The sequence below is a fragment of the Kogia breviceps genome, chromosome 6, assembly GCF_026419965.1.
Source record: "Kogia breviceps isolate mKogBre1 chromosome 6, mKogBre1 haplotype 1, whole genome shotgun sequence".
Classification (NCBI taxonomy): Eukaryota; Metazoa; Chordata; class Mammalia; order Artiodactyla; family Physeteridae; genus Kogia; species Kogia breviceps.
Genome location: NC_081315.1, coordinates 146,668,308 through 146,693,841, shown reverse-complemented (window position 1 = coordinate 146,693,841; position 25,534 = coordinate 146,668,308). Strand labels below are relative to the sequence as shown.

Here is a 25,534-nt window from a genome sequence, read left to right as displayed (position 1 = left end):
TCCGCCTGTGGAGGTGGATCAGAGTGGGACCCACTGAGAACACTTGGTTCAGAGAAAGTCTCTGGACTATTCACTTGTGTAGAGAAAAGTGGCCGTCTTTCAGGGAAATAGAGAAATGCAGAGATTCAGGACCACTCTAAGTGGAACGCCGTGGGGAAACGAGGTACGCCCTGTGTCCGGTGCTGCAGCCATGAACCTTGTGTGGCCACTGGCCTTTGAAATGTGACTGGTCCAAATTGAGATGTGCTTTGATTGCAAAATACACCTGGGTTTCTAAGACTTCCTATCAAGAAAAGAATGTAAACTACTTCATTAATAATTATGTATTGATTACATGTTAATATGGTAGTATATTTGATCCATTGGGTTAAATATAGGTCACTAGGGTTAATTTTACTCTTTTAAAAAAACCTTTTTTAATGTGGCAACCAGAAAACTTAAAATTTACATATATAGCTCACATTTTATTTCCGTTGGATAGTGCTGACCTATACCAAGTTTAAAATAAGAACTGGATCGTGTTTTTAGTTTATCAAACTCAGAAGCCACATTGTTAAAGTGACATTTTATCAGTGTTACAATGATATAACATCAATTCCAACCTCTGATGTCTTTGAAATCAGAAAAGTTATGCACACATGAATATATTTTGATATTAACTCAAACATGCAAGGTAGAAGGTAGTTATTTGCCTTTATTAATATTTTTAAACAAGTTTCTTAGCTATAAAGAATTCTTTAAGGTACTTTATTTGGAAGATTCCAACTGAGATAAAGATTAGTGTTTGTGCAGAGGCCCACCATAAAACGTTGCTGTTTGTATCTTCACCGGTCATTCGAAATTCTTCTTCACGGTCCTACGCAGAAGAGAAATAGGCAGGTTAAGTTTCTTAAGGTACTTCATGCATGAATTTGAGGGGAAGGTGCTGTATGCATTCAAGGTACTTAATGTCACCCAGGTAATCTCTTATGCCAAAGTGAAGTATCATTTTCTAAGCCAAGGGGTGTTGTTAGTCAAAGACAAGGAAGAAGAGTCAACTTTATAAAACACACTTTTGTGTTTTGGCGTAAAATATCAGGTATTTGATCTATTACTTTATATGTTTTATTTGTTACCATCAAACAAAGTGAACATTACCTAATTGATAGATGTTCATCATTCAGGTTCTTACTTTACTTTAAGCTGGGCACTGTGCTCATTTTATTTTCCAGATAAAGAAACAGAAGGTTAGAGATGACAGAAGGTTAGTGAAGGGGGGGGGGGCGATTTGAGCCCACATCTGACCAGAGTCCACTGAGCACAGTGACCCAGGAAACACATAATGTCACAAGAACAAAACAGTGATTTAGAAAGTGGGCACACTGAGACTCTGCAGCTATGTGGGGTGTGTTTGGAAACGCTTATTCATTCTGTGAGCTCACACCCCAGAGACGAGTGAGCCACAGTCCCCTTCGTAGAGGAGCTCACGGTCCAGCGAACAGTGAGAGAGCACTGTCCCCCCATTCCCTGCATGTCCACGCAGTCCTAGCTCAGAGAAAGCCCGGGAAACAGGCGGTTTACTCTTCCTTGGTTCGGGGGCTTTGTGGAGAATTGCGTGCTGGGCAGGAAGAGGGAGAGCATAAGCTGAATAGGCAGAAAACTGACCCTTTGATAGTTTTGTTCTTTGACTATTTGCTCCATTTGCTCAATTAGATGTTCAAGCTTGAAGCTAACTTCATTAACTTTGTCCTTTGCTTGAGCAATGGCTGCATCAAGGTCATGTTCTCCAACTCGAATATCTAAGTGGATCCGCTGTGCAAACAGTAAAAAGGAAGAAACATGTTTTTAACATTGCTCACTCTTTTTCTTTGCTTTTTCCCTCCTTGTGTCCTCCCATTCCTTCCTTTCTCTCCACTCTCCCTTTCTGAGAGCAAATACTACTTCATTCTCGAGCTCTCGATTTTTCTTCACCGCTACTCTATTCCCTTTTATACTCAGTAGTCTTTCTTTGTAATAATAATGCATTAAATAGTACGTGCTGACCTGAAAGAGTACTTATATTAACTATAGACTGTTAGGCAAGAGCCTTTGGCCCTGAGAGAATTTGATTACTCTCAGGACAATGTTCTTTACATATAACTAAATTTCTGATGCTAAAGTACAGATTCTCTTCATCTGTTCTCAGCACATTTAGAAAATAGCCAATCACCATCTACCATGTAAGAGTTTTATTTATTGGAATTCCGTTATTAATTCACCCTTCAGCCTTCAATTGTTTTCAAGCCTGAATAATCACAGTTCTCTTAAGCTTCCCTCCCAGTTCTCATTTTTCAAGCCCTTTAATCAACTCCGTGGCTCTCCTTTGAACCCCTTCCAAGCTCTCCAGCTCCCTCTTTGGTTGCCGTGCTGAGATCTGGGTATAATGGTTCTGCATATCACTGTCACGCCTGAACAGTGCTGACGCTGCTCATCAACAAGTACACGGGGGCACATACTTACCAGCTTACTCCCTCCAAATGACACAAGCCTTGTAGAATTAGATTCTAAGCAAATGATGTGTTCGCCAGCTGAATGTGAAGTGAAATAGAATGTTCCTTGTGGACCATATAACTTTGACAGTAATACCTAGGATTGAGGATTTCCATAGTTTAAGTTTATTATTCTCTACTTTCCATTAAAAAAAATGAGCCCCATGTAATCTAGTGAAGATTGTGCAATTCTTAAAGAAGAAATCAAATGGTCAATAACATGAAAAATATTCAGTCTTACTGGTAATCAAAACAATACAAACCACAGTAAGATATTCCTTGTTGGTTTTCAGATTGACAAAGACTTAAAAGTACCTGGGGCGGGGATAGCATGGAGAAATACTATCTCTAAACACTGTTTTGGGAATGTAAATTGAACAACCGTTTCAGAGAGTGCTTTGGCCAAGTGTATAAAACCATTCACCCAGCAGTGCTACCTATAGAAATTTATCCTATGGGAATGCCCAAATGGACAGTTATATGTAAAAGGATATTCAGTGTGATGTTATTTATTTAAAAATTTGTGTTTTGAAATAACTAATACCTTTTAGTGTGGATTGATTAAATGTAGGCAAAGCCAAATGAAGAAGTGCTAGGTAGCAGTAAAAGAGACTATTACACTCATATCTATACTAAAGGTGTCCACAATATTCAGGGATAGTCTGTATAGGATCCTATTTTTGTAAAAAGTATCATTTGTAAAACTACACGTGCTTAGAAGAAGATTCTAAAGAATATAAACCAAGTTATTAGGCAGTTATATTTGTTGGGGAACTTTGACTTTTCTGCTTAGTACATTTCTGTATTGTTTGACATTTTAAAAACAGGTATAGGACTTCAACTCTGGCATATAAGGAGCTTGGAATTTGTCCCTCTGTCTTAACAAGTAAAAAGCTGCATAGAAAGAAAAATCAGTTCTTTGATCTGTCAGAGAATTGAGGTCACAGGGTAAACTGCTGCCACCAAAATTGGAGAGGCAAGCAAATACAAAGTCACAACTTACCTGGGCAGAAACCTGTGTGGGAACCAGTACGGGTTCCTTTTGCCCAGCACATCATGTCCAACTTTCAACAACAGCAGAAAAATAATAAGACACACTCAAAGGCAAAAAACGCAGTTTGAAGAGACAAAACAAGCCTCAAAACCAGATTCATATATGACAGGGATATTGGAATGATCATATAAAGAATTTAGAAAACCTATGATTAATAGTCTATGGTCTCTAAAGGAAAAAGTAGACAACATGCAAGAACAAATGGGTAGTGTGAGTAGAAAGATCAAAATTCTGTGAAAGAATAAAAAGAAATGCCAGGGATCAAAAGCACTGTAGCAGAAATAAAGAATGCCTTTGTTAGGCTCATTAGTAGACTGGACAGGACTGAGGAAAGACTCTCTGAGCTTGAGGATATGTCAACAGAAACTTTCAAAACTACAAAGCAAAAAAAGACTGGGGGAAAAAAGGAACAATATCCAAGGACTACAGGACAACTATTAAAGGTGTAACATACACATAACGGGAATACCAGAAGGAGAAGAAAGAGAAAGTAACAGAAGAAATATTTAAATAAAGACCGAGAATTTCAGATTAGTGTCAGACACCAAGCCACAGAGCTGGGAAGCCTAGAGAACACCAAGCAGGATAAATGCCAATAAAACTACACCTAGGCATATCATATTAAAACTGCAAATATCAAAGATAAAGAGGAAATCTAGAAAGAAGCCTTATTTATAGAGGAGCAAAGATAAGAATTACACCCGACTTCTCAGAAACTATGCAAGCAAGGAGAGAGTAAACATTTGATGTGTTGAGAGAAAAAAACTCACCAACCTAGAATTCTGTATCTTGCAGAATTCTCCTTCAAAAGTAAAAGAGAAAAATTTTCACAAACAAAAGTTGAGGGAATTTGTCCCTGATAGACCTGTCTTACAAGGAATGTTAAAAGTTATTCAGAGAGGGCTTCCCTGGTGGCGCAGTGGTTGAGAATCCGCCTGCTGATGCAGGGAACACGGGTTCGTGCCCCGGTCCGGGAAGATCCCACATGCCGCGGCGCGGCTGGGCCCGTGAGCCATGGCTGCTGAGCCTGCGCGTCCGGAGCCTGTGCCCCGCAACGCGAGAGGCCACAACAGTGAGAGGCCCGTGAACCGCAAAAAAAAAAAAAAAAAAAAAAGTTATTCAGAGAGAAGGATAATGATACTGGTCAGAAACTCGGATCTATGTGAAGATTGGAAAGCATTAGAGAAGGAATAAGTGAAGGTAAAATTAAAACTTTTATTTTTCTTGTTAACTGAGTTAATAGATACATCTTTCAAAATAATAGCAGCAATGTATTTGATGATTATAGTTTATATATAAATGAAATTAGCAACAGCAAAGATGCAAGGGATGGGAGATAAGAATTAGGATTACTTTGTTATTACAAGGTACTTGTACTACCTACGAAGTGATATGGTGATATTCAAAAGTAGACTTGGAGTAGTTGTAAATGTATATTGCAAACTTTAGGGCAACCACTGACAAAAAGTTAAAAGAAGTATAATTGATAACTATGAAAGGAGATAAAATGGAATTGTAAAATAATTAAAACCACGAGACAGAAAAAGAGTGGAAAACAAAAATAGGAACAAATAACAAGGGTGATAACTAGAAAACTAATAAATATGAATATTAACTCAGCTATATCAACAGTCACTTTGAATGTCAGTGGTCTGAATGCACCAATTGAAACAGATCGTCAGAGTGGATCCAAAAAAAAAAAAAAAACCACCCTCGACTATGTATTGTCTACAAGAACCCCTCTTTAAATATAAAGACACATATATATTAAAAGTTAGGGGATGGAGGGACTTCCCTTGCGGTCCAGTGGTTAAGACTTTGCCTTCCAATGCAGGAGGTGCAGGTTGGATCCCTTGGTTGGGGAACTAAGATCCCACATCATGGCCAAAAATCCAAAACATAAGCAGTATTGTAACAGATTTAATAAAGACTTTAAAAATGGTCTACATCAAAAAAATCTTTAATTAAAAAAAAAGTTAAGAGATGGAGAAAGATGTATATGTCAACTTTCAGCTAACCTTAATCAAAAGAAAGCTGGAATAGTTATATTAACTTCAGACAGAGTAGACTTCAAAACAAGGAAAATTATCAGGGATAATTACATAATGGACCATTACATAGTAATAAAGAGGTCATTTCTCCAAGAAGACAAACCTTAATGTGTATGCATCTAACAACAGAGTGTCAAAATACATGAAGCAAAAACTGATAGAACTGCAAGGATAAATAGAAGAATTTAGTATTATAGTTGGAGACTTGGATACTCCTCTATCAGAAGTGGGCAGATCCAGCAGCAGATCATTAAGGACACAGTCGAACTCAATGGCACCATCAACCAACTGGATATAATCAATATCTGTAGACTACTTCATCCATCAAAGCAGAATACACATTCTTTTCAAGCTCACATGGAACACTCACCAAGATACACCACATTCTGGGCCATAAAACACACCTTGACACATTTAAAATAATAGAAACCAATGTATGCTCTTAGACCATAATGGAATTAAAGTAGAAATAAATAACAAAAAGATAGCTGGGGGCTTCCCTCGTGGCGCAGTGGTTGAGAGTCCGCCTGCTGAGGCAGGGGACACGGGTTTGTGCCCCGGTCCAGGAAGATCCCACATGCTGCAGAGTGGCTGGGCTCATGAGCCATGGCTGCTGAGCCTGCACGTCCGGAGCCTGTGCTCCACAATGGAAGAGGCCCGCGTACAGCAAAAAAAAAAAAGATAGCTGGAAAGTCCCCAAATGTTTAGAGATTAAACAGTTTACCTCTAAATAACACATGAGTCAAGGAAGAAATCTCAAGAGAGACTAACAGTATTTTGAATTGGAAGAGAATTCTGGGAAGATGGTGGAATAGGAAGCACCAGGAATCTGTCTATAGGCAACAATTACACTGGAAGAATCTGTCTGATGGCACTGTTTTGGAACTCTGGAGTCTATTGAAGGCTTGCAACTTCCAGGGGAAGACTTGGATGGTAAATTGCAGTTAATTTAGGTCAATATCAGCTCTTAGAACAGTAGCAGCTACTTACTTCCCACCCTCCCACCCCCCTACCAGCCACATGGCAGGCAGCTGCACAGGTGTTCCTGGAGCAGCTTGCATGCATCTTTTAGAAGCCAGGGTAGGCAAAAAGGACCCTGTCCTCCAAATGTCAGGGATTTTTGATGTCATCATATAAAAGGGATTCTCAATAAGATTAACAGCAGATTTCTCATCAGAAACTTTGGAGACCAGAGGCAGTGGGTGGATACATTCAAAGTGCTTTAAAAAACCCAAACAACCAGAAAAAGCCAACAAGCACATGAAAAGATGCTCAACTTCACTGATCATTAGAGAAATGCAAATCAAAACTACAATGAGGTACTACCTCACACACATTAGAATGGCTGTTATACAACAAACAAACAAAAAATGTACTGGCAAGGATGTTGAAAAATTTCAACCCTTGTGCATTGTTGGTGGGAATGTTAAATGGTGCAGCTGCTGTGGAAAACATTATGGTGGCTCCTCAAAAATATGAAAATAGAATTATCATATGATCCAGTAATTCCACTTCTGGATATATACCCAAAATAATTCAAAGCCAGGGTATCAGGATATTTGTACACCCATATTCATGGCAGCATTATTCACAATAGCTAAAATGTGGAAGCAATACAAGTGTCCATTGACAGATGAATGAATAAACAAAATGTGGTATATATATACAGTGGAATATTATTCAGCCTTAAAAAGGAAGCAAGTTCTGACACATGCTACAACATGGATGACTGTTGTGGAAATTATGCTTAGTGAAGTAAACCAATCACAAAAAGACAAACAGTGTATGATTCAACTTATATGAGGTATTTAGAGTAGTTAAAGTCATAGGGGAGTTATTGTTTAATGAGTTTAGAGTTTCAGTTTTACAAGATTTAAAGAGTTATTAGGATGATGATTATACATTATGAATATATTTAATACCACTGAATTGTGCACTTAGTAACGGTTTAGATGATGAATTTCATGTTATGTGTATTTTACCACAATTTAAAAATCTCAAAAAATATGTTCAGCTGAATTAAAATGAAAATACAACTTAATCAAAATTTGGAGGATATAGTGAGAGAAGTATTTACAGGGAAATTTATAACATTGAACGCATATATTAAAAAGAAAGAAAGATCTAAGATTAATCATCTAAGCCTAGGAAACTAGAAAAAGAAAAGCAAACTAAATCCAAAATAAGCATGAGAAGAGAAATAAGATCCGTGCTAATAAAAGCTAATGCAGAAATCAATGAAAACAGGAAATAAGTAGAGAAAACCAATAAAACAAAAAGCTGGTTCTTTGAAAACATCAATAAAATCAATAAACCTCTAGGTAGGCTAACTAAGAAAAAAAGAAGACCCAAGTTAATAATATCAGAAATGAAAGAGGAGTCTTACCACAGGTCTCATGGACATCAATAGGATAGTAGAGGAATACGATGAACAACTCTGTGCTCACAAACTTGGTAACCTGGATGAAATAGACCAATTCCTTGAAAGGCGCAATTTGTGAAAACTCACACAAAAATAAATAGACAATCTGGATAGGCTGATATCTAGTAAAGAAATTGAATTGATAATAACTTTCCAAGCAGAAAGCGCCAGGCCAAGATGGGTTCACTGGTGAATTCTACCAAAGATTTAAGTAGGAAATCAGACCAATTCTCTGCAATCTCTTCCCGAAGTAGAGAGAATACTTTCTAAATCATTTTCTGAGGCCAACCTTAGCCTAATACCAAAACTAGCGAAAGACACAAGAAAACTATGGACCATTATCTCTCATGGACATAGATACAAATATCCTCAACAAAATATTAGTAAATTGAATCCAACAATGTATAAAAAGAATTATGCACCATGACCAAGTCAAATTTATTCCAGATATGCAAGGCTAGTTCAACATTTTAAAATCAATTAATGTAATTCATCACATCAACAGGTTAAAGAAGATCACTTGATCATAACAATAGATGTAGAAAAGGCATTTGACAAAATCCACCATCCATTCATGGCAAAAGCTCTCAGCAAACTGAGAATAGGGGAACTTTAAAAATCTATAAAAACCTTAAAGTTAACATACTTGATAGTGAAAAATTAGAGACTTTCCCACTAAGATCAGAAACAAGGCTAGGATTTCCTCTCTCGCTATTCCTTTTCTTTTTTATTATTTATTTATTTTAGTTTTGGCTGTCTTGGGGTCTTAGTTGTGGCATGCGGGATCTTCATTGAGTCACGTCGCCTTCTCTCTAGTTGTGGCATGCGGGCTTCAGAGCGCGTGGGCTCAGTAGTTGCGGCGCTCGGGCTCCAGGGTGCGTGGGCTTTAGTTGTGGCATGCGGGCTTAGTTGCCCCACGGCATGTGGGATCTTAGTTCCCCAACCGAACCCGCATCCCCTACATTGGAAGGTGGATTCTTAACCACTGGACCACCAGGGAAGTCCCTCACTATTCCTTTTCAATGTCATACTTCAATTCCTGGCTAATGCAGTAAAAGAAGAAAAGAAAACAAATGGTATACAGGTTGGGAAGGAAGAAATAAAGCTGTGTTTGTTCACAGATAACAGGATTGTCTATGTAGAAAATTCAAAATAATAAACAGAAAACTTACTGGAACTAATAAGTGATTATAGCAGGGTTGCAGGATACAAGGTTAATATGTTAATCAATTTCTCTATATTAGCAGTGAACAAGTGGAATGTGAAATCAAAAACAATACCATTTACATTAGCATCTCCCCCAAATGAAATACTTAGGTATAAATAAAACAAAATATGTTTAAGAGATATATGAGGAAAACTAAAAACCTGTAATGAAAGAAATCAAAGAAGATAAAATACATGGAGAGATACTCTGTGTTCACGCTAGGAAGACTCGATATTGTGAAAAAGTCAGTTCCTCCCAACTTAATCTATAGATTTGACACAATCCCAGTCAGAGTGTCAGCAGGTTATTTTGTGAATATCTTCAGGCTGATTCTAAAGTTTCTGTGGAGAGGCAAAAGATCCAGAATAGCCAACACAATATTGAAGGATAAGAATAAAGTCAGGGGACTGACATTCCTGATTTCAAGACTTACTATAACTGTATAGCACAGGGAACTCTACTTAATGCACTTGGTGACCTAAATGGGAAGGAAATCCAAAAAAGAGGAGCTATATATGTATGTATAGCTGATCCATTTTGCTGTATATTAGAAACTAACACAACATTGTAAAGCAACTATACTCCAATAAAAATTAATTTTAAAAAAGACTTACTATAATGCTACAGTGACCAAGATAGTGCGGTATTGGTGAAAGAACAGACAAATAGATCAATGAATCAGAGAGCCCAGAAACAGACCCACGCAAATATAGACCCACTGATCTTTGACAAAGGAGCAAAGGCAATACCATGGAAAAAGGTAGTCTTTCCAACAAATAGTACTGGAACAACTGGACATCCATATGCAAAGAAATGAATGTAGACACAGACCTTACGCCTTTTACAAAAATTAACTTAAAGTGGAGCATAGGTCTAAATGTAAAATGCAAAACTATAAAACTATTAGAAGGTAACATAGAAAGTCTAGAAGACCGTGGTTTTAGTTATGACTTTTTAGGTACAACACCATGAGCAAGATCCATGAAAGAAAGAAGTGAGAAGCTGGACTTCATTAAAATTAAACTTCATTAAACATTTAACATTAATGTTTAACATTAAATGTTGAATTTCATTAAAATTAAAAACTGATCTGCAGAAGAGAGAGCTGTCTGTCTCTCTGTCAAGAGAATGAAAAGACAAGCCACAGACTGGGAGAAACTGTTGTAAAAGATGAATCTGATAAAGTACTGTTATCCAAAATATACAAAGAATTCTGAAAACAACAAGAAAATGAACAAATTAATTGAAAAATGGGCAAAAGAGCTGAACAGACAACTCGCCAAAGAAGACATATAGATGGCAGATACGCACATGAAAAGATGCTCCCCATCGTATGTCGTTAGGGAATTGCAGATTAAAAACAACAATGAGATACTTCACACCTATGGGAATGGCAAACATCCAAAACACTGACAACACTAAATGCTGGCGAGGATGTGGAGCAACAGGAACTCTCGTCACTGCCGGTGGGAACACAGGATGGTGCAGCCACTTTGGGAGACAGTTTGGTGATTTTTTCAAAACTAAACATACTTTTACCATACAGTTCTGCAGTCATACTATTTATTTACCCAAATAAGATGGAAGCTTATGTCCACGTGAAAACCTGCACACAAATGTTTACAGCAGCTTTATTTACAATAGCTACTAAGCTACTAAGATGTCCCACTGCATGTGAATGGATCAGTGAACCATGGTATACATCCTGACAATGGAATATTGTTCAGTGCTAAAAAGAAATGAGTTATCAAGCCATGAAAAGACACAGAGGAAACTTAAGTGCATATTCCTAAGTGAAAGAGGCCACTCTGAAAAGGCTGCCTGCTGTACGACTCCAGCTGTATGCCATTTTGGAAGTCAAAACTGTGGAGACAGTAAAAGGATCAATGGTTGCCAAAGGTTAGGGAGGGGGGAGGGATGAATAGATGGGTTCCAGGAGATTTTTATGGGAGTGAAACAACTCTGTGTTGACACTATGATGATGGATACATGTCATTACACATTTGTCAGATCCATAGAATGTACAATGCCAAGAAGGAATCCTAATGTGAACCATGGGCTTTGAATGACTATGATGTGTCAGTGCAGGTCATCAGTTGTAACAGCTGTGCCCTTCCAGTTCTGCTAGTGGAAGAGGCTCTGTTCATGTGGGGGCAGAGGGCCTACGAGAACTCTGTACCTTATGCAGAATTTTGCTGTGAACCGAAAACTGCTTGAAAAGATAGTCTATTAAATCACTGTAAAAACAGGTATGTGGGGCTTCCCTGGTGGTGCAGTGGTTGGGAGTCCACCTGCCGATGAAGGGGACGCGGGTTCGTGCCCCAGTCCGGGCCCGTGAGCCATGGCCGCTGAGCCTGTGCGTCTGGAGCCTGTGCTCTGCAACAGGAGAGGCCGTGGCAGTGAGAGGCCTGCATACCGCAAAAAAAAAAAAAAAAAAAAAAAAAAAAAACCAAAACAGGTATGTATTACACATAGAAAAATGCAACCAAGATTCTTTTTTTAAATCTTTCAATTTTGATTTGGAGAAAATTAAAGAATCTTGCCATGTACTTAATTTCACTTAACAGACTGTTGATAGGGAAACTTTGTTAAATAAAACTGCATTCAATAATCAGATTTTGCAATTGATTTCTATTTTTTTATGAATAACAGAGTAGTCTTCCCTGGAAAAATATCCAGTGATGACTCATCACCTGTTAAATTCAGTTTCTGAGCCTTAGTGTTGTGTCAGGGTTCTACATAGTCTGCTTCCAGTGAATATTCAAGTCAGCAAACATGTTAGTCAGCAATTCCTGTTAGTTTGGTGTGTTGGAAAAAGACATGCTTGAATTTAGACCTCAGTGTTTCCACTTGCCGATGATGTGATCTTGTATAAGTCATTTTACCACCCAGGACCAGTTTTTCCTTCTACAAAATGGAATAGGAATATTGGACACAGAATAATGGACCATGGAATACAAAATGCATAGTTTGAATGGTGCGTGTACACTGTCATTGTCTGCCCTGCCTACCCTACCAGCCATGTTACCCCTTGGCCTGCCAGTCACCTGCCGTAGGAAGGGACATGTGTTCAGGGCAGCATCCGAGAGTACCCTGCATCCAGGCACATCGACCCGGGTAGGAGCAGTCCGAGTCCTTGTCGGGGTGCTGTTCAGGGTCTTCAGAGAGAATCTTAGCTTGTTAGGAATGTGAAACCAGAGCTGTGTCTGGTCCTCTTACTTCCAAAGGGAGAGAGCCTTCCTGAAAATCAGGCCTTTGGGGTGAGAATTTTCTCTCTCTCCTAGGCCCGTGGCAAATATCTGTTGGATGTTTGCAGAATGAAAACACTTCTCCTCCCATCTAGAAGGGGGTATTGTTTCAAGTAAATGTGTTTTTTGGAGAATGAAACAGCTCTGTCTTAAAAACAGTGAACAGGTTTTTCTGCGAAGGTGTTTTGTCCAACTGAAATTTGGGTTCTGGGTTTAACCAGCTATGGAGACATTTCCAGATCAGTCATGAAAGGTTACAGGGAAGGACAGCAGAGAATTGTGTTTTGGTTTAACTGGGCAGGAAGCGAAGGAGGTGGGGGTGTCAGGAGGAGAGGGCAGCTGTACGAGAATTAGGAAAAAGGCTCCAGTGGAGCTGTTGTCACAGAGGTGCCCGGTGTACCAGGAGAAGGCTGCTACAGCGGGCAGGAACCAGGTGTCCAGCGGTCCAGTTGGAATGGAGTCTCCTGGTATCCACATGAGTGGGGGCATCACAGTGTGTGGCTTGAGCGCAGCCCTCATGAGGGCTGGAAATTGGGCCCGTCTACATCAAGTACCCTCTCCTTGCCAGCTGGAGAGATGCCTGTCTGTTCTGTGAGGTTCTGCTCCACAACCATCCTGCTACGTCATGAGCACGTCCCCGGGACAGCAAGTCCAAAGGGAAGTAGTTCCTGCAGTCACGCCTGAATTCTTGGACGGAGCAGGTCACAGTACCTGAGCTGGCACGGTGGAGACAGCATCTGCTGCGACCGTTGGACAGAGGAGAAAATGGAGGGTTAAAGCAGTCAAGTAACCGCTCAAGGTTCAGCTTGTAGATGACCATCTACACTTACACCTGGCTCCGACTCCAAGATCCACATTCTTTCCCTTTGACCGTGGTGCCTTTTCTACTCTGCAGCTCCCAGTGAGGAGGCGCCCTGTGAGGCCAGACAGACCCAGAGGTAGCATTCCTGCAGAAGCCCCACCAGACAGGAGGAGGGAGAGGTGGCCTGTCTGACCCTCGTGTCTGGGTGAGGCTGTGGCACCTGCAGAGCAGGTGAAGCCTGGCCCTGCACGGCCAGAGGATGCAGTGCCCTGCGGGTCCTCTCTGCCCAGCAGGACCAACAAAACCTCAGGGTGACGAGTGCGAGGCCTGCCCTTCGTCTTGTTCTGCCTTGTGTGTTAAGGAGTCTCTGTTCCTCAGCTAGACTGTGGGCTCATTGAAGGCAGGCACTTTCTGTGTCTTGGTGCAGTGCCTCTGTCAGGGCTACACACATTAAAAATGGAATGCTGGATAGTGAGCGCTGTGTGGAGATTTTAAGTTTGTGGGTGTACATGACACATGACTTTTTAGAAAATAAAAAATTTCAGTAGCAAGACAAAAAGTGTGTTTTACCTCATCATTGTAAGTTGTAACAGTCACAAACATTCCCAGACCAGGAGCAGCTTCAAGGAAATCGTGTCTGCCCAAGTCCCACTGTTGAATCTTGAAAGTCCCTGTTTCAAAAATATAAGACATTTATTTTTATTTATATTTTTAAAGTCTTTATTAAATTTGTTACAATATTGCTTCTGTCTTATGTTTTGATCTTTTGACCACGAGGCATGTGGGAATCTTAGCTCCCTGACCAGGGATCGAACCCACACCCCCTGCACTGGAAGGCAAAGTCTTAACCACAGGACCACCGGGGAAGTCCCTAAGACATTTATTATAAAATAAGTTAAGAAATAGTTATATATGATTACTGATAAATGAATTTTTGAAATTATCCAAATCACAAAATACTGTTATTTTGGACAGCTTATATTTTGGTGATTAGCTTATGTAGCAGAGAAGGAAGATTCTGCAATGTAGAGTTCTTGGTCCTGTTCTCACTCTTGTTTATAAGTCGCTTCACCACTCCAAGCCTCAGCATTCTATTCAGAAAAATGGGCATAATACACATCGCTCCTAAGCCTCAGAGTTGTGAGGACTGTTGAAAATAATAAAAAGTAGCCTATGAAAGCTTTGCACCTGGAATGTAAAATTCCTGTGGGTCGGGCCTGAGAGGCCTTCCCAGCATCTCCCCCACAGATCTCCTGCCTTCCACTTCTTCCTCCTGTAGCTGTACCTACCTGCTTCTGGCGCAGTTCCTTCCTAAGGAACAGGTATATTCATATCGCATCCTTTTGCTGCATCCAGATGTTCCTGCTAAAGTTCACATCACTGGGAGAGTCTCCCACTTGATCCCTTTAGGATGTGATAAGTGTCGTGTGGCTTAACTTCCCCCTTGTGCCCTTGAAAGTTAAACGGGGAATGAAAAAAGGGCTAACATTTATTGAAAGTAGCTAACAATACCCCATGTGCCAGATACTGTCCTAAGCACTTAATGTGCATCAGCTTATATAATGTGCTCTGAGGATGGCAGCATGGACTCTTGAAAAATGCAGGGGATGGGGCACCAACCTTCCAAGCATTTGGAAATCCACGTATAACTTATAGGTGGCCCTCCGTATCTGTGGTTCCATATCCCCTGATTCAAGCAGCCGTGAATCATGTAGTAATGTAGTATTTACTATTGAAAAAATCCCACGTGTAAGTGGACTTGCACAGTTCAAACCTGTGTTGTTCAAGGGTCTAACAAACACCTCCCAAGGGGATAGCACTGTTTTAGGAGCTGAGGACACAGTGAACAAAATAGACAGTGTCTTCATTCCCATGGAGAAACATACGACTAGTAAATATATAATGTTGAAGATGTGAAATATGCTACAAGAAGAAGCAACAGACAGGGTAGGAGTGGTAGGGGACTTGGAAGCATTATGTGGGGAAGTCAGGGAAGGCTTCTCTGACATTTGAACAAAGACCTGAAAGGATAGGGGAGTAAAAATATATCCGCTCATATAATATTTGTTTATCACATATATGCAGATTACATCCATATCTATCTACACATCACATTCAGTGCTAATTGTGTGCCAAGCACCATTCTAAGAAATTTACACATGTAATATGAATTTTCATGACAACAGCGCTATATAGGTAGATAATATTTTATGACGATTTTACACGTGATGACACTGAAGCATAAAGTAATTTGCCCAAGGTCACATACCTAGCAAGTAACAGAGCCAAGATTCAATCTAGGCAGTGTAGTGCCTTTTTCCTTACTACCTCGTGATGCTCCCTCCACTGGGGAAAGATCGTTCCATGCAGGAGGACATGCAAAGGTCCTGGGGCAGGGGAATACTTGGGGTGTTCCAGGAACAACAGAGTGCTGGAGTGAAGTTAACAGGAAGAAAATCACAGGAGATGAGGCTGAAGGGGTAACGGGCCAGATCGTGGATGGTCTACAAATCCTTTTTAAAATTTTGGGGAAAGGCTTCCTTGGTGGCACAGTGGTTAAGAATCTGCCTGCCAATGCAGGGGACATGGGTTCGAGCCCTGGTCCGGGAAGATCCCACATGCTGCAGAGCAACTAAGCCCGTGCACCACAACTACTGAACCTGTGCTCTAGAGCCTGCAAGCCATAACTACTGAGCCCGTGTGCTACAACCACGGAAGCTCGTGTGCCTAGAGTCCATGCTCCACAACAAAAGAAACCACTGCAATAAGAAGCCCGCGCTCTGCAACAAAGGGTAGCCCCCGCTCACCACAACTAGAGAAAGCCCGTGCGCAGCAACAAAGACCCAACACAGACAAAAATAAATAATTTTTTAAAAAAAGACCCTATTCCCCCCCCAAAAAAAAATTGGGGGGAAGCAATTGGGCGGGTGAGTGCAATGATGTGGCTTTCATTTAAACATCTTTTTCACATGGAGTAAGGAATGAAGAAGGATCAGGAGTGGAAGAAGGGAGGCTGTCGTCGTAGTCTAGGTGGCCTGGATCGGGTGCTAGTGGCAGAGGGTGTAAAAAGTGTTGGATTCTGTATTGTCCCTATTTTACAAGGCAGAAACTGAGTGTCAAGAGTCACAGCCCCGTCACACAGTGAATAAGCTGTAGGGGCAGAATTGGAACTGAGGTGGCTTGATCCCGAAGCCCCAGAACCACACTGACTCCCTGGGAGGCAGAGAGGGAGACACAGCCCTGGCGGGAGCCTCGCCCTGGACACGATGCTGGGCGGCCCCGGCTGCGGGGGGAGTGCAGGGAGGGGGCGCGCTTCCTGGGACGCGGGCAGCAACGCCCCGGAGCCCTGCCTGCCCTTCGGAGAGACTTCAGTTTAGGCCTCACTGAGCAGCCTGGTGGTCTTGTCTCCACAGGTTTGTTAACTCTGTATAGTGTACATTATAGACTGTTTAGAATGCTCCAGCTGAAGAGGCTCTTTAGAAAGGTGTCATTGGTGATACCAGAAAAGATGGAGTACGCCCATTCCACCCTATTTCTCCCACTAATTACAACTAAAAACCCTAGGCAAGATGTCTAAAGCAACTATCAGAAGACTCTGAAAGGTGGAGAAAGGAAGGTGACTGCCCAGGACTCAAAGTGTGCCGCAGCTGTGAGTTCCCTGTTTGTCCTCCACCCCCATATCCTGGCCTGGGTGCTGAAGCAAACAGCAGTCCCCACCAAACTGAAAGAGAGACGGGGAAGAGGAAAGGAAACCCGCTCAGGAGAAGTCTGCTCTCTTGTGCAAAAGGATCTGGAATAGGGTGACCCAAGAGGATGGAACCCCTTTGACTACACCCGCCCTACTCCAGACGAACCCTGTGAAAGAAACGGCACCCTCTCCACGGGCTGCTTCACGTGGGCATTGGGGTGAAGACCTGTGGAGACGCCTGACCTGCACTTAGTGAAGGACAATGAAGAGGCAGAGATGGGGAGAATTACAGAGAGGCGGGGGCTAGAGAAGGCGATCTTTACGTCTGTGCGTGGGGTGTCCTGGGCACACCCCTAGGCAGCCTATACACGAGACCAACCGGAATCAGTACAGCAAAAACTCTGAGAAGCCAACCGTGGTGTGGAAAACACCCAGGTTTCAGATTGGCCTCTGGGTAGTATGCAAGCAGGCTAGGCCAGAATAGTAGTGCAGAGTCTCAGAAAAATAAGGTTAGGATCTGTGATCTGAAACTAAATGGGTTGACTACTTGTTAAAATAGAATATTTCAGTAGAAACCGGAGTTATCATACTCAAAATGTCCAGGGTACATTACAAAATTATGTACCATGTCAAGAACCAAGAAAGCCTCAACTTGAATGAGAAAAGACAGCTAGTAGATACACCAAAATGACATAGACATTGAAATTATCTGACAAGAGTTTTAAAGTCATCATAAAAATGCATCAACAAGGAGTTTGAACACCCTTAAATGGAAAAGTAGAAAGTGTCAGAAAAAGAATAGAGATATAAAAAGAAATAAATGGACACATTAGAACAGGAAAAATATAATATTTGAAATTGAAAAATAACCAAATGGACTCAATAAAAGAATAGAGATGACAGAGGAAAGAGTCAGTGAACTTGAAACTAGATCAATGGAGACTTCCCTGGTGGTCCAGTGATTAAGACTTCGTGCTTTCACTGCAGGGGGCGTGGGTTCCATTCCTGGTCAGGGAACTAAGATCCCACATGCCGCAAGGCATGGCCAAAAACAACAACAACAACAAAGAAAACCACAAACAAACAAAAAAAACCCTATAGATCAATAAAAGTAATAAAATCTGGTCAATGGAGAGAAAATAGATTGAAAAAAAAAAAGAAAAGAAACTCAAACAGTCTTAATGAACCTGTGGGACAATAGTCAAAGGTCTTTAATTTGCAAGTCCCAGAAGAAAGGAGAAAGAGTGTAAGACTGAGTAAACACTGGAAGAAATGATGGCTAAAGACTTCCCAAACTGGGTGAAAGAGATAACCCTACATACTCAAGAAGCTAAGTGAACCCTACAAGGCCAGACTCCCCCAAATCTACCACCAGATACATCATGATTAAATTTCTCAAAACCAAAGGGGGGGAAAAATCCTATGAAAACTAGACAGAGAGAAAAACTGCATTTCTGATGAGGAAAAACAATTTGAGTAACAGCAGACTTCTCATCAGAAACATGGAGGCCAGAAGGAAGGGGCACATTTCCACGTGTTGAAAGAAAAGGAATTGTCAAATCTATATCCACCAAAAATACCCTTCAGAATGAAGGCAAAATATTCTTAAGGTCAAGGAAAACTAAGAGGATTTTTTCACTAGACCACCTACTGTAAAACAATTGCTAAAGGAACTTCTTCAGACAGAAAGAAAACGGTAAGATGGAAACTTGGAATAGCAGGAATGAAGGGAGGGGAAGTGGGGAAGTGAACACCAGCGAAACCACAGTATTCTCTTCCCCTTTAAAAAAAAAGTTGTTTGAGGGACTTCCCTGGTGGTCCAGTGGTAAAGAATCCGCCTTTCAATGCAGGGGACGTGGGTTCGATCCCTGGTCAGGGAACTAAGATCCCACATGCCGTGCAGCGTGGCAAAAAAAAAAAAAAAAAAATTGTTTGACAGTCGAAGGTAAAAAAAAATTCAGCATCGCCTGGTGTTGTTCTCAAAGTATGTAGACGTAATATTTATAACTACTATATTACAGGGTGCGGGGCAGAGGTATTTACATGGTCATAAGGGTTCTGTATTCCTCTCGATCTGGTAAAATATTGATCCTTGTAGACTGTGGTAAGTCTGTGTATTGTAATCCCTAGAGCAACCACTAGTAAAAACTATACAAAGAGATACAGTGAAAAATACTATAGATAACACAAAATGGATTACAAAACATTCAAGTGACCCACAGGAGGGTACAAAATAGAAAATAGGAACAAAACCCAAAGGGAGCAAAAAGAAAACATAATAAAACAACAGACCAAAATCCTGACGTATCAATAATTACAAGTAAATGGTATAAACGGAGATAAGACAAAGATTGTCAGAATGGATTTTTTAAAACATAAACCAACTATTCAGTCTTTGAGAAAAGCACTTTGGATATAATGCTATAGGTAAGTTAAAAGTAAAAGGATAGAAAAGACATCATTACAACAGTCAAAAGAAAGCTCACGTGGCTCTATAAATATCAGATAAAGTAGACTCCACAGCAAAGAAAATTGCCAAGGACAGAGAGGGGCCTTAACGTAATGATAAAGGGGTCAATTCAGTATGAAGACATAACCATCCTAAATGGATCAACAGTTTCAAAACCCATGAAGTGAAACTGCTGAAAGGAGACGTGGACGAGTCCACCCGATGGGTCGTCAGCGCTCCTCGGCCGTGGACAGGGCTAGTGGACGTGGGCGAGCTGACTCGCACCTGCCAAGGGTGCCTGCCACAGGGCCTGCTTGGCATTTGGGGGATGGCCCCCAAACAGCAGGGTACACATTCCTTTTCAAGTGCACGTGGAACTTTCACCAAGTCAGGCAACAAAGCCCTAAACCCGATGCGGCACCTTTGCTGAAGCAGCCGAACGTTGCTGGAGAAAAGCACACAGCCAGGCAGGCGGACAGCCGCCTGGAAACGGCCGCGTGGGTTCCCGTCCTCTGAGACGACGGGTCTCCTCGGGAGCCTCTTCCAGCCCCTGCCCCGCCCGGGGCTTGCCTTGCCCACGTGGACGCGCTCAGCGTCTCGGTCTCTCACCAGGAGCACCCTCACCCCGGCAGCTCACCGCCCTCTGCCTGCCCCTCCCTGTCCTCTGGGGCTCTGCTCCTGTCACTCTCCCCACTCACCATCCGCCCTCTTGTCCGCGTGCCAACTGTCCCAGTGCCGCCGCCCCCCGCCCCGCACTCTGGGAGGGGCTGGGGTCTGGGGACGTGCGGCGTCTTCCTCTGTGGGCCTCCTGGGCCCGGACTGAGCGAGGGCAGAGCTCGCTGAGGATTTGTACGTGTTCGATACAGGATTTTGAACGGACGCGGTGGCCCCTGGTTAACAGCGCCGATGTTCCTGGCCCAGAGGGAGGTGTTATGCCCCGTGGCTACCACCAGGTGGCAGAAGAGTAGCACTGCTCGCGGGCGATGGGCGTGGCGGTCCTCCCAGCGTGGACAGGACAGTCCGTGTGACGGGCACCCAGAGCGGGCCAGCTGCCTGATGTGTTTCTCATCGGGATAACAACGGTGTACATCACTTGGGGTGTGAAGTTAGTATCTGCAAACGGCTTAATGCAGCACTTAGTACATTGTAAGCGCCATGCAAGCACTTGATGAATTATTCCTTACGTTATTATTGGGCTGCTTTTTTTTTTTTTTTTTTTTTCGGTACGCGGGCCTCTCACTGTTGCGGCCTCTCCCGTTGCGGAGCACAGGCTCCGGACACGCAGGCTCAGCGGCCATAGCTCATGGGCCCAGCCGCTCCGCAGCACGAACCCGTGTCCCCTGCATCGGCAAGCGGACTCTCAACCACCGCGCCACCAGGGAAGTATTATTGGGCTTTTGATGTCAACGCCCATTAGGGCCTACAACCCTGGAAAGTCGGTATAATAATACCCACCTTTACAGCCGAGGCTACGGGACTTGTCTAACACCACCCAGAAAATAAAAGGCTGAGCCAGGATAAAAACTCCGCAGGCTTGGTTCCCAACTCGGCGCTCGGCCCCTCATCACCAACTCCACCCCTGCTCTGCACACGGCCCCGGGCTGTGTGGCACGCGTGTTAAACCCCAGGTGTAGTTCTGGCAGAACCTCTGCGCTGACCTAGCTCCCCAGGGGCCCTTCCTCCTGGGGGCTTCACTCAGTGACCCTGGCTGGGAGCTGTTGGGTGCCAGGCGTGAGCCGCGTGCCACGGGAGGCCAGCTGCCTCCCTGGGACCCTGTGTGCGCCCCTGTGCAGGCGCTTAGCTCGTCCTGCGAGCCCTGAGGCAGCTGTGGTTTCTGCTGCAGCCCGTGAGTCCCTGAGGCTGGAACTGAGGGCCATCTGAGTTGATACTAGAAAAGTGAAATGCCTCTCGTAGGAATTTTAGAAAGTAAAAATCCCCTCCAGAAGTCTTTGGTATTCAGTATTATCCTTCTAACCTTTTCCCTGTAAGTACACATCACATATTTTATAAAAAAATGAAATCATACTGTACATCTCTGCTTTGATTTTTCCACCCAATTTTTTTGTGACCATGTTTCTATGTCCTTATATGTTCTTCTTTAACCTAATTGAGGTCTGTTCAGAGAGCTGAAGCAAGATCCAGTGTCGAGTCGCCCTGAATATAGAATGGCCTCTTCCAGGTGCTCCAGGCGCCCCGAGCACCTTGGTTTCCCTCTGACCTGTGAGCCTTTTTGAGATTCTTTCTGTGTGGAGGGAGCGCAGGAGGTGACATGTCACTGACCGGATGTGCGCACACACTTCCTACGCCACACACCCCATCAGGGTACAGTCAATGAGTAATTGCCACCAAATCACCAGCCAAAACATTGCTGACACCCCAAACACCGCCGTGCCCCTCAGCATCCATCCCTGGAGGCCAGCAGCCCTCTGACTTGTGAAGACATGGCGTTCTTGTGTCTTTTTACTTTATATAGTACGTGTCCTCTTGTGAACACGGTCAGCGTGTGATGGGGGTTTGTCCGTGTCACGTGCAGGTGGAGACCGTCCCTTGTTGCTGCTCGGTGTCTCGTTATGTGAACGGATGACTTTGATTTCCATCTGTCCGTGGATGGGCACTGGACATGCCTGGTTTGGGCCGATTCGGGTCGTGCCTCTCTGAAGATTCTCGTGTAGCTGAGCACGTGTGTGCATTTCTGTTGGGCATGTCCTGCATTTACCCCAGCTTGTGGACTGGGCCTGTGTTCATCTTCGGGGAGGGGCACCAGGTTGGGGCTGAAGTCTGCAGCCTGGAGCAGGAGTGGTGGTGCACCCCTGCCGGCACACTCGGTTTTCTCACTGGGGGGTGCGTGGCGGCATCCCACGGGCTTTGTGTTGCCTGGTGGGCACGGAGCCAGGCGCCTTTCCACCTGCCCCTGGCTGTTTGGGGTCCCCTCCTGTAACGTGTCTGCCGCCCCTCAGCTCGTGTCTCCCTCCCATGGATGGCCCTCCGCACGGGTCCCTTCCACGCAGAGGTGCGCGTCTTACTGGCACACTCGTTCTGGGAGTCAGAGTTGTGTCACCGAGGAGAGGCCAGACATGCAGCCACGTCTCCCGAACCCGTGTCTGTGGAAACCGGGGGTGTCTGCAGAGGGAGGGCCTGGGGCAGGCGGGGCGCCCAGAGACGTTGGTGCCTCTGAGGCGGCAGAAAGAGCAGCCGTGACTCTCTGGGCTTGTGCGCCCCGAGGCTAGAGCGGGGCCTGGGAGGGGTCCAGAGCGTCAGAGCTGGCGCGTGGTGTGGGACCCGGCCGCCAGCTCCTTTGCTGGGAGGGGGGAAAACTCTGGGGGGGGTCCTAGCTAACTAATTTTTTAAAATTGTGGTAAAGCATATATAACAAAATTGAGCATTGTAAGCATTTTAAAGTGTGCAGATCGATGGCATTAGGGATGTCCACAGTGCTGTGCAGCCGTCACCATCCATTTCCAGAACTTCACCAACCAGAAACTCTGCACCTGTTTAAGCAAGAGCTGCCTTTCCCCTCCCCCTCTAGCTCCTGGTCACGCCACTCCTGCTTTTTGATGTTTGGGTCTGACTCGTGTAGGTACCTGCTACAAGTGGAACCACACGGCATCTGTCCTGTTGCATGCTACAGTGGGTTCCGATTTCATTTTTATTCATTTCACTCCTTTTCACGACTGAATAATATGCCACCGTGCCCGGGACCACATTTTGTTCGCGCATCCGTTTGTTGACGGACACGGGCCGCCGCCCCCTCCGGCTGTCGTGAATGATGCTGCCCGAACGAGGGCCTGAGGGTCTGTCTGGGTCCCCAGCCTCACTCCCAGGTGTCCTCTTGGCGGTGGGGGCACTGGATGGGCATCTGCAGCGCTGGCTCACGCTCCCGAGCTCCCCGGGCTCAATCTGAGCCTGGCATCACCTGGAGGCTCCCCTCGCCCAGCCTCTCTCCCCGCTTCTCCTGGGGGACGCCCCCTTAATGAATCACTTGCGCTTGACTCCTTGGCTCGGGGTGGGGGGGCTTCCGCAGGCACCCAGCCCTTGATCCCCTGAGGTGCGGTGATGAGCGATGATCCTTGTTCGGCTTTGCTTCTTCCTCCTCCATCTCCTGGTCTTGCTGAAGGTTTGCACTCTGAAGAAAAAGAACTACAGAACCCTGGAGACTTTGGCCGAGTGCAAGAGTCACGTCCAAGGACCCTTTGAAAGGGAGCGACCAGGAGCGAGATTTCATTGCTTCTGAATTCTAATTCTTTTCCTTTTAATGAACAGGCTCCCACATGTGATCCCTGTGCTCCATGGCACATCTCGCCTTCTCTCAGCACCTGCTTTTTGTAAGAACTGACAGCCTTGTTTAAAAAGTGTCTCCACACTTCCCTGGTGGCGCAGCGGTTGAGAGTCCGCCTGCCGATGCAGGGGATGCGGGTTCGTGCCCCGATCCGGGAGGATCCCACGTGCCGCGGAGCGGCTGGGCCCGTGAGCCGTGGCCGCTGAGCCTGCGCGTCCGGTGCCTGTGCTCCGCAACGGGAGAGGCCACAGCAGTGAGAGGCCCGCGTACCGCAAAAACAAAAAACAAAAACAAAAACAAAAAAGTGTTTCCAAGGATCGGCAAGTAGGTGGTTGTAAAGCTCGTGGGGCCAGCGGCGGTCACTCATCCCACAGCCCCCCAGAGCTTCCTCGTCCCTCTCGTCCCTCTCCTCCTAAAAACCTCGCCCCCTGTGTTCATTCAAAACAACCTGGAATTTATCATTAAAGAGCGTTACTAAGAGGAGCTAAGAGAAGCAGTATAAAAGTACACAATATATTTGACTTAGAAGTTCCCAAGCAAATTTACAGAGCAAGGATTTCTAGTCCTGCTCTTGGCTGCAGTGCCCTGCGCTGGCATTGTTCCCAGGTGCACAGGTGGGTTTGTCTCCCTTTCAGCCTCCAGCAGAGGGATTGCAGGCTCTCCTCTGCTTCTCAGGAACTTCCTTCCTTTCAGGGAGGGGTTGGAGCCAGAATCAGGGCCACAGCTGCTTCTCTGGTACCTTTGGACAGACCCTGGGAGGCCGAGTTGACAGGTTGGAAACAGAGTCCAAGAGGCTGGGAGGAAGTGGGGCGCACGCCTGCAGCTGGTCGGGGCTGCCAGGTGCCCAGGCAGGTGCTGCCTGCAGCTCATGCACAAGGGGACGAGGCTGCAAGTCCCCACGCTGCTGGCAATGACGGCGATGGCCGGCGCGCCTCTGTCCCGCGGTGCCCTGCGCGGCCTCCGCCCGGGGAGGGCACGGCCTACTTTTAGTCCTGAGGAGCAGAAACACACTCTTAGGTAGATTTGACTCAGTGACTGGCTCTGAGGTCATCTCTCTTGGACGCTCGAGATGGTGTGTTTCATCGGACTTGGTAGGAACTCAGAGATGTGATGAGAAAAGACACAGCTGCCGTGTACTCTTCCTGGACTTGGGCCACCAGGCATGGTCTCAGGTCCCCACAGAGCCACAGAAATTTTAACATTTGTTTTTCCATTTCAGTGGTGATCTAAACATTCAATGTAGCATATTCTGGATTGACACTTCTTAACCAGGCAGGGTTTGACACATGCATTTATGATCAAGTATCACTAAGTGAAAGTGAGGGATTTGACAGGCAGCGAAGGTTTAGTGATAGTTCAGTGAGACAGGGAGTGGAAACAGAGTTATTTGGGGTGCAGGCAGCCTAAGCGTGCAGAGCCCACAGCGATCCGCAACGTATTCACGCTCAGAGCGGGTGGACTGAGCTAAGGTCCCGGCTGTGGACTTAGGGGCTTGCAGCACACAGGGAACAAAGAGCAGAGAGTAAATGTGCAATGACATTTTTTTTTTTTTTTTTGTGATACGCGGGCCTCTCACTGTTGTGGCCTCTCCCGTTGCGGAGCACAGGCTCCGGATGCGCAGGCTCAGCGGCCATGGCTCACGGGCCCAGCCGCTCGGCGGCATGTGGGATCTTCCCGGACCGGGGCACGAACCCGTGTCCCCTGCATCGGCAGGCGGATTCTCAACCACTGCGCCACCAGGGAAGCCCGCAATGACATTTTTTATGAAAAGGACTTTTAAAGGAAATGTTTAAGAATTGTATCGAGGGTATGCTATTATAGTATTTGGCA

The 25,534-nt window shown here is 44.5% G+C and overlaps 1 non-coding gene across 2 annotated transcripts; it reads right to left on the bottom strand.

Annotated features, from left to right (window-relative positions):
• Nucleotides 1–697: 697 nt before the first annotated feature.
• LOC131758863 (uncharacterized) lies at nucleotides 698–20,305 on the bottom strand. 2 transcript variants are annotated; one of them, XR_010841214.1, is made up of 5 exons: nucleotides 20,127–20,305; nucleotides 13,862–13,962; nucleotides 2,479–2,604; nucleotides 1,645–1,791; nucleotides 698–856 (listed from the first exon to the last, which is right to left on the bottom strand). It is a non-coding gene; the product is annotated as an uncharacterized protein (transcript). The 2 variants fall into 2 exon arrangements; XR_010841215.1 differs by lacking the exon at nucleotides 2,479–2,604.
• Between the last annotated feature and the right edge of the window lie 5,229 nt (nucleotides 20,306–25,534).